This window comes from Salmo salar, chromosome 11, assembly GCF_965601325.2.
Source record: "Salmo salar chromosome 11, fSalSal1, whole genome shotgun sequence".
Classification (NCBI taxonomy): Eukaryota; Metazoa; Chordata; class Actinopteri; order Salmoniformes; family Salmonidae; genus Salmo; species Salmo salar.
The window spans coordinates 73454917-73469268 of NC_138301.1; positions in this window are offsets into that span (position 1 = coordinate 73454917).

Genomic DNA, 14352 nt, shown 5'->3' on the forward strand with positions numbered 1-14352 from the left:
GACACATGGTGACGTAGTAAACACTACAGGACCAGACACATGGTGATGTAGTAAACACTACAGGATCAGAGACACATGGTGATGTAGTAAACACTACAGGACCAGAGACACATGGTGACGTAGTAAACACTACAGGACCAGAGACACATGGTGATGTAGTAAACACTACAGGACCAGAGACACATGGTGACGTAGTAAACACTACAGGACCAGAGACACATGGTGATGTAGTAAACACTACAGCCCCAGAGACACATGGTGATGAAGTAAACCCTACAGGACCAGAGACACATGGTGACGTAGTAAACACTACAGGACCAGAGACACATGGTGACGTAGTAAACACTACAGTACCAGAGACACATGACATAGTAAACACTACAGGACCAGAGACACATGGTGACGTAGTAAACACTACAGGACCAGACACATGGTGATGTAGTAAACACTACAGGATCAGAGACACATGGTGATGTAGTAAACACTACAGGACAAGAGACACATGGTGACGTAGTAAACTGTCACGTCCTGACCAGCAGAGGGAGGTATTGTATCAGTTTTGGTCAGGATGTGGCAGGTTTTTTGTATGTTAAGGGTTTGTGTTGGGGATTGGACTCCCAATTGAAGGCAGGTGTGTTGAGTTGCCTTTGATTGGGAGTCCTATATAGAAGGGTGTGTTTTTCTTTGGGATTGTGGGTAGTTGTCCTTGCACTGCGTTGTATGTGCCTGCAAGACTGTTGCTGTCGTCTTTATTGTTTTTGTCCAGTGGATACTTTACTCCTTTTTTTTAAATTAAAAAACTTGAGTATCCACATACCTGCTGCGCCTTGGTCCATTTTTGAAGACGGTTGTGACATAAACACTACAGGACCAGAGACACATGGTGACGTAGTGAACACTACAGGACCAGAGACACGTGGTGACGTAGTAAACACTACAGGACTAGAGACACATGGTGACGTAGTAAACACTACAGGACCAGAGACACATGGTGACGTAGTAAACACTACAGGACCAGAGACACATGGTGACGTAGTAAACACTACAGGACCAAAGACACATGGTGATGTAGTAAACATTACCAGACCAGAGACACATGGTGACGTAGTAAACACTACAGGAGCAGAGGCACATGGTGACGTAGTAAACACTACAGGACCAGAGACACATGGTGACGTAGTAAACCCTACAGGACCAGAGACACATGATGTAGTAAACACTACAGGACCAGAGACACATGGTGACGTAGTAAACACTACATCACCAGAAACACATGGTGACGTAGTAAACACTACAGGACCAGAAACACATGGTGACGTAGTAAACACTACAGGACCAGAGACACATGGTGATGTAGTAAACACTACAGGACCAGAGACACATGGTGACGTAGTAAACACTACAGCACCAGAGACACATGGTGACGTAGTAAACACTACAGCACCAGAGACACATGGTGACATAGTAAACACTACAGGACCAGAGACACATGGTGACGTAGTAAACCCTACAGGACCAGAGACACATGGTGACGTAGTAAACACTACAGGACCAGAGACACATGGTGACGTAGTAAACACTACAGGACCAGAGACACATGGTGACGTAGTAAACCCTACAGGACCAGAGACACATGGTGACGTAGTAAACACTACAGGACCAGAGACACATGGTGATGAAGTAAACCCTACAGGACCAGAGACACATGGTGACGTAGTAAACACTACAGCACCAGAGACACATGGTGACGTAGTAAACCCTACAGGAACAGAGACACACGGTGATGTAGTAAACACTACAGGACCAGAGACACATGACATAGTAAACACTACAGGACCAGAGACACATGGTGATGTCGTAAACACTACAGGACCAGAGGCACATGGTGATGTAGTAAACACTACAGGATCAGAGACACATGGTGACGTAGTAAACACTACAGGACCAGAGCCACATGGTGACGTAGTAAACACTACAGGACCAGAGATATATGGTGACATAGTAAACACTACAGGACAAGAGACACATGGTGACGTAGTAAACTGTAACGTCCTGACCAGCAGAGGGAGTTATTGTATCAGTTTTGGTCAGGATGTGGCAGGTTTTTTGTATGTAAACGGTTTGTGTTGGGGATTGGACTCCCAATTGAAGGCAGGTGTGTTGAGTTCCCTTTGATTGGGAGTCCTATATAGAAGGGTGTGTTTTTCTTTGGGATTGTGGGTAGTTGTCCTTGCACTGCGTTGTATGTGCCTGCAAGACTGTTGCTGTCGTCTTTATTGTTTTTGTCCAGTGGATACTTTACTCCTTTTTTTTAAATTAAAAAACTTGAGTATCCACATACCTGCTGCGCCTTGGTCCATTTTTGAAGACAGTTGTGACATAAACACTACAGGACCAGAGACACATGGTGACGTAGTAAACACTACAGGACCAGAGACACATGGTGATGTAGTAAACACTACAGGACCAGAGACACATGGTGACGTAGTAAACACTACAGGACTAGAGACACATGGTGACGTAGTAAACACTACAGGACCAGAGACACATGGTGACGTAGTAAACACTACAGGACCAGAGACACATGGTGACGTAGTAAACACTACAGGAACAAAGACACATGGTGATGTAGTAAACATTACCAGACCAGAGACACATGGTGACGTAGTAAACACTACAGGAGCAGAGGCACATGGTGACGTAGTAAACACTACAGGACCAGAGACACATGGTGACGTAGTAAACCCTACAGGACCAGAGACACATGATGTAGTAAACACTACAGGACCAGTGACACATGGTGACGTAGTAAACACTACAGCACCAGAAACACATGGTGACGTAGTAAACACTACAGGACCAGAAACACATGGTGACGTAGTAAACACTACAGGACCAGAGACACATGGTGACGTAGTAAACACTACAGCACCAGAAACACATGGTGACGTAGTAAACACTACAGGACCAGAAACACATGGTGACGTAGTAAACACTACAGGACCAGAGACACATGGTGACGTAGTAAACACTACAGGACCAGAGACACATGGTGACGTAGTAAACACTACAGGACCAGAGACACATGGTGACGTAGTAAACACTACAGGACCAGAGACACATGGTGACGTAGTAAACACTACAGCACCAGAGACACATGGTGACGTAGTAAACACTACAGGACCAGAAACACATGGTGACGTAGTAAACACTACAGCACCAGAGACACATGGTGACGTAGTAAACACTACAGGACCAGAGACACATGGTGACGTAGTAAACCCTACAGGACCAGAGACACATGGTGACGTAGTAAACACTACAGGACCAGAGACACATGGTGACGTAGTAAACACTACAGGACCAGAGACACGTGGTGACGTAGTAAACACTACAGGACTAGAGACACATGGTGACGTAGTAAACACTACAGGACCAGAGACACATGGTGACGTAGTAAACACTACAGGACCAGAGACACATGGTGACGTAGTAAACACTACAGGACCAAAGACACATGGTGATGTAGTAAACATTACCAGACCAGAGACACATGGTGACGTAGTAAACACTACAGGAGCAGAGGCACATGGTGACGTAGTAAACACTACAGGACCAGAGACACATGGTGACGTAGTAAACCCTACAGGACCAGAGACACATGATGTAGTAAACACTACAGGACCAGAGACACATGGTGACGTAGTAAACACTACATCACCAGAAACACATGGTGACGTAGTAAACACTACAGGACCAGAAACACATGGTGACGTAGTAAACACTACAGGACCAGAGACACATGGTGATGTAGTAAACACTACAGGACCAGAGACACATGGTGACGTAGTAAACACTACAGCACCAGAGACACATGGTGACGTAGTAAACACTACAGCACCAGAGACACATGGTGACATAGTAAACACTACAGGACCAGAGACACATGGTGACGTAGTAAACCCTACAGGACCAGAGACACATGGTGACGTAGTAAACACTACAGGACCAGAGACACATGACATAGTAAACACTACAGGACCAGAGACACATGGTGACGTAGTAAACACTACAGGACCAGAGACACATGGTGATGGAGTAAACCCTACAGGACCAGAGACACATGGTGACGTAGTAAACACTACAGGACCAGAGACACATGACATAGTAAACACTACAGGACCAGAGACACATGGTGACGTAGTAAACACTACAGGACCAGACACATGGTGATGTAGTAAACACTACAGGATCAGAGACACATGGTGATGTAGTAAACACTACAGGACCAGAGACACATGGTGACGTAGTAAACACTACAGGACCAGATACACATGGTGATGTAGTAAACACTACAGGACCAGAGACACATGGTGACGTAGTAAACACTACAGGACCAGAGACACATGGTGATGTAGTAAACACTACAGCCCCAGAGACACATGGTGATGAAGTAAACCCTACAGGACCAGAGACACATGGTGACGTAGTAAACACTACAGGACCAGAGACACATGGTGACGTAGTAAACACTACAGTACCAGAGACACATGACATAGTAAACACTACAGGACCAGAGACACATGGTGACGTAGTAAACACTACAGGACCAGACACATGGTGATGTAGTAAACACTACAGGATCAGAGACACATGGTGATGTAGTAAACACTACAGGACCAGAGACACATGGTGACGTAGTAAACTGTCACGTCCTGACCAGCAGAGGGAGGTATTGTATCAGTTTTGGTCAGGATGTGGCAGGTTTTTTGTATGTTAAGGGTTTGTGTTGGGGATTGGACTCCCAATTGAAGGCAGGTGTGTTGAGTTGCCTTTGATTGGGAGTCCTATATAGAAGGGTGTGTTTTTCTTTGGGATTGTGGGTAGTTGTCCTTACACTGCGTTGTATGTGCCTGCAAGACTGTTGCTGTCGTCTTTATTGTTTTTGTCCAGTGGATACTTTACTCCTTTTTTTTTAATAAAAAAACTTGAGTATCCACATACCTGCTGCGCCTTGGTCCATTTTTGAAGACGGTTGTGACATAAACACTACAGGACCAGAGACACATGGTGACGTAGTGAACACTACAGGACCAGAGACACGTGGTGACGTAGTAAACACTACAGGACTAGAGACACATGGTGACGTAGTAAACACTACAGGACCAGAGACACATGGTGACGTAGTAAACACTACAGGACCAGAGACACATGGTGACGTAGTAAACACTACAGGACCAAAGACACATGGTGATGTAGTAAACATTACCAGACCAGAGACACATGGTGACGTAGTAAACACTACAGGAGCAGAGGCACATGGTGACGTAGTAAACACTACAGGACCAGAGACACATGGTGACGTAGTAAACCCTACAGGACCAGAGACACATGATGTAGTAAACACTACAGGACCAGAGACACATGGTGACGTAGTAAACACTACATCACCAGAAACACATGGTGACGTAGTAAACACTACAGGACCAGAAACACATGGTGACGTAGTAAACACTACAGGACCAGAGACACATGGTGATGTAGTAAACACTACAGGACCAGAGACACATGGTGACGTAGTAAACACTACAGCACCAGAGACACATGGTGACGTAGTAAACACTACAGCACCAGAGACACATGGTGACATAGTAAACACTACAGGACCAGAGACACATGGTGACGTAGTAAACCCTACAGGACCAGAGACACATGGTGACGTAGTAAACACTACAGGACCAGAGACACATGGTGACGTAGTAAACACTACAGGACCAGAGACACATGGTGACGTAGTAAACCCTACAGGACCAGAGACACATGGTGACGTAGTAAACACTACAGGACCAGAGACACATGGTGATGAAGTAAACCCTACAGGACCAGAGACACATGGTGACGTAGTAAACACTACAGCACCAGAGACACATGGTGACGTAGTAAACCCTACAGGAACAGAGACACACGGTGACGTAGTAAACACTAAAGGACCAGAGACACATGACATAGTAAACACTACAGGACCAGAGACACATTGTGATGTCGTAAACACTACAGGACCAGAGGCACATGGTGATGTAGTAAACACTACAGGATCAGAGACACATGGTGACGTAGTAAACACTACAGGACCAGAGCCACATGGTGACGTAGTAAACACTACAGGACCAGAGATATATGGTGACATAGTAAACACTACAGGACAAGAGACACATGGTGACGTAGTAAACTGTAACGTCCTGACCAGCAGAGGGAGTTATTGTATCAGTTTTGGTCAGGATGTGGCAGGTTTTTTTTATGTAAACGGTTTGTGTTGGGGATTGGACTCCCAATTGAAGGCAGGTGTGTTGAGTTCCCTTTGATTGGGAGTCCTATATAGAAGGGTGTGTTTTTCTTTGGGATTGTGGGTAGTTGTCCTTGCACTGCGTTGTATGTGCCTGCAAGACTGTTGCTGTCGTCTTTATTGTTTTTGTCCAGTGGATACTTTACTCCTTTTTTTTAAATTAAAAAACTTGAGTATCCACATACCTGCTGCGCCTTGGTCCATTTTTGAAGACAGTTGTGACATAAACACTACAGGACCAGAGACACATGGTGACGTAGTAAACACTACAGGACCAGAGACACATGGTGATGTAGTAAACACTACAGGACCAGAGACACATGGTGACGTAGTAAACACTACAGGACTAGAGACACATGGTGACGTAGTAAACACTACAGGACCAGAGACACATGGTGACGTAGTAAACACTACAGGACCAGAGACACATGGTGACGTAGTAAACACTACAGGAACAAAGACACATGGTGATGTAGTAAACATTACCAGACCAGAGACACATGGTGACGTAGTAAACACTACAGGAGCAGAGGCACATGGTGACGTAGTAAACACTACAGGACCAGAGACACATGGTGACGTAGTAAACCCTACAGGACCAGAGACACATGATGTAGTAAACACTACAGGACCAGTGACACATGGTGACGTAGTAAACACTACAGCACCAGAAACACATGGTGACGTAGTAAACACTACAGGACCAGAAACACATGGTGACGTAGTAAACACTACAGGACCAGAGACACATGGTGACGTAGTAAACACTACAGCACCAGAAACACATGGTGACGTAGTAAACACTACAGGACCAGAAACACATGGTGACGTAGTAAACACTACAGGACCAGAGACACATGGTGACGTAGTAAACACTACAGGACCAGAGACACATGGTGACGTAGTAAACACTACAGGACCAGAGACACATGGTGACGTAGTAAACACTACAGGACCAGAGACACATGGTGACGTAGTAAACACTACAGCACCAGAGACACATGGTGACGTAGTAAACACTACAGGACCAGAAACACATGGTGACGTAGTAAACACTACAGCACCAGAGACACATGGTGACGTAGTAAACACTACAGGACCAGAGACACATGGTGACGTAGTAAACCCTACAGGACCAGAGACACATGGTGACGTAGTAAACACTACAGGACCAGAGACACATGGTGACGTAGTAAACACTACAGGACCAGAGACACGTGATGACGTAGCAAACACTACAGGACTAGAGACACATGGTGACATAGTAAACACTACAGGACCAGAGACACATGGTGACGTAGTAAACACTACAGGACCAGAGACACATGGTGACGTAGTAAACACTACAGGACCAAAGACACATGGTGATGTAGTAAACATTACCAGACCAGAGACACATGGTGACGTAGTAAACACTACAGGAGCAGAGGCACATGGTGACGTAGTAAACACTACAGGACCAGAGACACATGGTGACGTAGTAAACCCTACAGGACCAGAGACACATGATGTAGTAAACACTACAGGACCAGAGACACATGGTGACGTAGTAAACACTACATCACCAGAAACACATGGTGACGTAGTAAACACTACAGGACCAGAAACACATGGTGACGTAGTAAACACTACAGGACCAGAGACACATGGTGATGTAGTAAACACTACAGGACCAGAGACACATGGTGACGTAGTAAACACTACAGCACCAGAGACACATGGTGACGTAGTAAACACTACAGCACCAGAGACACATGGTGACATAGTAAACACTACAGGACCAGAGACACATGGTGACGTAGTAAACCCTACAGGACCAGAGACACATGGTGACGTAGTAAACACTACAGGACCAGAGACACATGGTGACGTAGTAAACACTACAGGACCAGAGACACATGGTGACGTAGTAAACCCTACAGGACCAGAGACACATGGTGACGTAGTAAACACTACAGGACCAGAGACACATGGTGATGAAGTAAACCCTACAGGACCAGAGACACATGGTGACGTAGTAAACACTACAGCACCAGAGACACATGGTGACGTAGTAAACCCTACAGGAACAGAGACACACGGTGACGTAGTAAACACTACAGGACCAGAGACACATGACATAGTAAACACTACAGGACCAGAGACACATGGTGATGTCGTAAACACTACAGGACCAGAGGCACATGGTGATGTAGTAAACACTACAGGATCAGAGACACATGGTGACGTAGTAAACACTACAGGACCAGAGACACATGGTGACGTAGTAAACACTACAGGACCAGAGATATATGGTGACATAGTAAACACTACAGGACAAGAGACACATGGTGACGTAGTAAACTGTAACGTCCTGACCAGCAGAGGGAGGTATTGTATCAGTTTTGGTCAGGATGTGGCAGGTTTTTTGTATGTAAACGGTTTGTGTTGGGGATTGGACTCCCAATTGAAGGCAGGTGTGTTGAGTTCCCTTTGATTGGGAGTCCTATATAGAAGGGTGTGTTTTTCTTTGGGATTGTGGGTAGTTGTCCTTGCACTGCGTTGCATGTGCCTGCAAGACTGTTGCTGTCGTCTTTATTGTTTTTGTCCAGTGGATACTTTACTCCTTTTTTTTAAATTAAAAAACTTGAGTATCCACATACCTGCTGCGCCTTGGTCCATTTTTGAAGACAGTTGTGACATAAACACTACAGGACCAGAGACACATGGTGACGTAGTAAACACTACAGGACCAGAGACACATGGTGATGTAGTAAACACTACAGGACCAGAGACACATGGTGACGTAGTAAACACTACAGGACTAGAGACACATGGTGACGTAGTAAACACTACAGGACCAGAGACACATGGTGACGTAGTAAACACTACAGGACCAGAGACACATGGTGACGTAGTAAACACTACAGGACCAAAGACACATGGTGATGTAGTAAACATTACCAGACCAGAGACACATGGTGACGTAGTAAACACTACAGGAGCAGAGGCACATGGTGACGTAGTAAACACTACAGGACCAGAGACACATGGTGACGTAGTAAACCCTACAGGACCAGAGACACATGATGTAGTAAACACTACAGGACCAGTGACACATGGTGACGTAGTAAACACTACAGCACCAGAAACACATGGTGACGTAGTAAACACTACAGGACCAGAAACACATGGTGACGTAGTAAACACTACAGGACCAGAGACACATGGTGACGTAGTAAACACTACAGCACCAGAAACACATGGTGACGTAGTAAACACTACAGGACCAGAAACACATGGTGACGTAGTAAACACTACAGGACCAGAGACACATGGTGACGTAGTAAACACTACAGGACCAGAGACACATGGTGACGTAGTAAACACTACAGGACCAGAGACACATGGTGACGTAGTAAACACTACAGGACCAGAGACACATGGTGACGTAATAAACACTACAGCACCAGAGACACATGGTGACGTAGTAAACACTACAGGACCAGAAACACATGGTGACGTAGTAAACACTACAGCACCAGAGACACATGGTGACGTAGTAAACACTACAGGACCAGAGACACATGGTGACGTAGTAAACCCTACAGGACCAGAGACACATGGTGACGTAGTAAACACTACAGGACCAGAGACACATGGTGACGTAGTAAACAGTACAGGACCAGAGACACATGGTGACGTAGTAAACCCTACAGGACCAGAGACACATGGTGACGTAGTAAACACTACAGGACTAGAGACACATGGTGACGTAGTAAACACTACAGGACCAGAGACACATGGTGACGTAGTAAACACTACAGGACCAGAGACACATGGTGACGTAGTAAACACTACAGGACCAGAGACACATGGTGACCTAGTAAACACTACAGGACCAGAGACACATGGTGACGTAGTAAACACTTCAGGACCAGAGACACATGGTGACGTAGTAAACACTACAGGACCAGAGACACATTGTGACGTAGTAAACACTACAGGACCAGAGAAATAATTCATTTTTTTTTTATTTAACCTTTATTTAACCAGGCAAGTCAGTTAAGAACAAATTCTTATTTACAATGACGGTCTACACCGGGCAAACCCTAACCCGGATAATGCTGGGCCAATTAATGCGCCGCCCTATGGGACTCCCAATCACTGCCGGTTGTGATACAGCCTGGAATCGAACCAGGGTCTGTAGTGTCTTAGACCGCTGCGCCACTTGGGAGACCTCAGTATTCACTTAGGAAATGTATCTTTGGGAGTATTTGAAAAACAAATTGAGCTGAGGCACAGACAATTACTGACTGACTGCAGTGTTTTACCAACACTACGTTCTAATGAAATAGTGACTGAGTAGTGTGTGTGTGTGTGTGTGTTTGTGTGTGTGGCCTGCCGACTGCTGAACAGCCACTGTCTGTAATTGAGATTCCTCCTGTCAGGGAATGTGAGAGGAACAGGAAGAGACCTCCTGTCAGGGAATGTGAGAGGAACAGGAAGAGACCTCCTGTCAGGGAATGTGAGAGGAACAGGAAGTGCCCTCCTGTCAGGGAATGTGAGAGGAACAGGAAGAGACCTCCTGTCAGGGAATGTGAGAGGAACAGGAAGAGACCTCCTGTCAGGGAATGTGAGAGGGACAGGAAGAGACCTCATCAGATAGGCCAGCAGTAGAGATCATAACAGTTGATGAAGGTTCCTAACAACCTGGCCAGAGTTAGCAGCAATGTGTTTAGGCACTTGGCAGGATTACAGATTTTGGCATCTCATCTGTTAAACACACACACACACACACACACACACACACACACACACACACACACACACACACACACACACACACACACACACACACACACACACACACACACACACACACACACACACACACACACACACACACATACACACACACACACACACACACACACACACACACACACACATTAATGTGTTGGCACATCTGTCTAGGCAGATGGAGGAGCAGATCTGGAGTCAAAGTAAATCTCAGCAACGACTAAATTCTTCATCCAGGTGGTTGTTTGAGTTATTATGAGTTAAAACGCATTGATAAACATTTTCCTTTACCTTCTAAAAGAGTGAAGAGGAGAGACAAATGACAGATCCTTCAGCACTACACAGAGCAGCAGCAGTGTGGAGACACTCTACCTTCAGCACTACACAGAGCAGCAGCAGAGGGGAGACACTCTACCTTCAGCACTACACAGAGCAGCAGCAGCAGTGGGGAGACACTCTACCTTCAGCACTACACAGAGCAGCAGCAGCAGTGGGGAGACACTCTACCTTCAGCACTACACAGAGCAGCAGCAGCAGTGGGGAGACACTTCAGCTTCATGGCTAGAGCTGAGCTGGTGACTCCCCTCTCTCTCTCTCTCTGGACACTGAGCTGGTGACTCCCCCCTCTCTCTCTCCCACTGGACACTGAGCTGGTTACTCCCCCCTCTCTCTCCCACTGGACACTGAGCTGGTGTCTCCCCCCTCTCTCTCTCCCACTGGACACTGAGCTGGTGTCTCCCCCCTCTCTCCCACTGGACACTGAGCTGGTGACTCCCCCCTCTCTCTCTCCCACTGGACACTGAGCTGGTGACTCCCCCCTCTCTCTCCCACTGGACACTGAGCTGGTGTCTCCCCCCTCTCTCTCTCCCACTGGACACTGAGCTGGTGTCTCCCCCCTCTCTCTCTCCCACTGGACACTGAGCTGGTGACTCCCCCCTCTCTCGCCCACTGGACACTGAGCTGGTGACTCCCCCCTCTCTCTCCCACTGGACACTGAGCTGATGTCTCCCCCCTCTCTCTCTCCCACTGGACACTGAGCTGGTGTCTCCCCCCCTCTCTCTCTCCCACTGGACACTGAGCTGGTGACTCCCCCCTCCCTCTCTCCCACTGGACACTGAGCTGTCCAGTGTGAGCTCAGTGTTTAATAACATGGCTATATACAGCAAGTACCAGGTAATAACATGGCTATATACAGGGAGTACCAGGTAATAACATGGCTATATACAGGAAGTACCAGGTAATAACATGGCTATATACAGGAAGTACCAGGTAATAACATGGCTATATACAGGAAGTACTAGGTCGTAACATGGCTATATACAGGAAGTACCAGGTAATAACATGGCTATATACAGGAAGTACCAGGTAATAACATGGCTATATACAGGAAGTACCAGGTAAAAACATGGCTATATACAGGAAGTACCAGGTAATAACATGGCTATATACAGGAAGTACTAGGTAGTAACATGGCTATATACAGACCATAGTAGCAGAGTGGTTAATCATTACACTATAATAAACACACACAAAGATACAGCTTATCAATAGACCATAGTAGCAGAGTGGCTAATCATTACACTATAATAAACACACACAGAGATACAGCTTATCAATAGACCATAGTAGCAGAGTGGCTAATCATTACACTATAATAAACACATACAGAGATACAGCTTATCAATAGACCATAGTAGCAGAGTGGCTAATCATTACACTATAATAAACACACACAGAGATACAGCTTATCAATAGACCATAGTAGCAGAGTGGCTAATCATTACACTATAATAAACACACACAGAGATACAGCTTATCAATAGACCATAGTAGCAGAGTGGCTAATCATTACACTATAATAAACACACACAGAGATACAGCTTATCAATAGACCATAGTAGCAGAGTGGCTAATCATTACACTATAATAAACACATACAGAGGCTTCATCTTTCAATGCTAATTTTCTTTGGGTTCTGTTTGTGTATCATCTGACATTAAGTTTCAACACAGTGACGTTACCTGTAGACGTATTAAATAGCTTTGTTGTTTTTCCTGGTAATCATGTGACTTATACTGTCGTTACTGAGGCTCAATCAGCATAATGCCAACTGTCTGTGGGCTGGCTTGTAGCCAGACTATCCTCTGTGTCTGTGGGCTGGCTTGTAGCCAGACTATCCTCTGTTTCTGTGGGCTGGCTTGTAGCCAGACTATCCTCTGCTCTGTGGGCTGGCTTGTAGCCAGACTATCCTCTGTTTCTGTGGGCTGGCTTGTAGCCAGACTATCCTCTGCTCTGTTTTCATCTGCACTAGAGCAATACATTAAGGGATTGATGCTGGGCACGAGCAATGATGTAATGCAGATAGTGGATCCGCGGTATCAATGCTGAGCGTTGGGGTGTGTGTGTGTGTGTGTGTGTGTGTGTGTGTGTGTGTGTGTGTGTGTGTGTGTGTGTGTGTGTGTGTGTGTGTGTGTGTGTGTGTGTGTGTGTGTGTGTGTGTGTGTGTGTGTGTGTGTGTGTGTGTGTGTGTGTGTGTTTGCACATAACACCATCAACTGACAGGGGACCCATGTTTACAAACTAAGACTATCATTTATCAGTAGAAATCAATGAACGCCCGTCAAGGTACATGTTGCAGATGGACCACACAAAGGCCATCTCTAGGGAAGCATTAATCACACAACATTCCAACACTATTAAAACCCCACATTGTCTGGTTCTGGTTCTGCCTGTAGATTAAACCCCACATTGTCTGGTTCTGGTTCTGCCTGTAGATTAAACTCCACATTGTCTGGTTCTGCCTGTAGATTAAACCCCACATTGTCTGGTTCTGCCTGTAGATTAAACCCCACATTGTCTGGTTCTGCATGTAGATTAAACCCCACATTGTCTGGTTCTGGTTCTGCCTGTAGATTAAACCCTCACATTGTCTGGTTCTGCCTGTAGAAATAGCCTTAACCATCACCTAACTCAGATGAGCTTTATTAGTCTGTGTTTATAGATTAGACCAAGGAAATGAAGAACGGAGTGAGCGACCAAATGCAGCAGCTGCAGCTGCAGTACAACAACACTTGATTTAAAACGATGTGTTTTAAATGTAAATATGACAAAGTTTTAGATCAACGCAGAATATTATCCAACATGGAAACCACTACAGTATCAGAAAACATTAAAATGGACAAAGAAAAACAAACAATATGTCTGAATAAGACTACTGACCTACACAG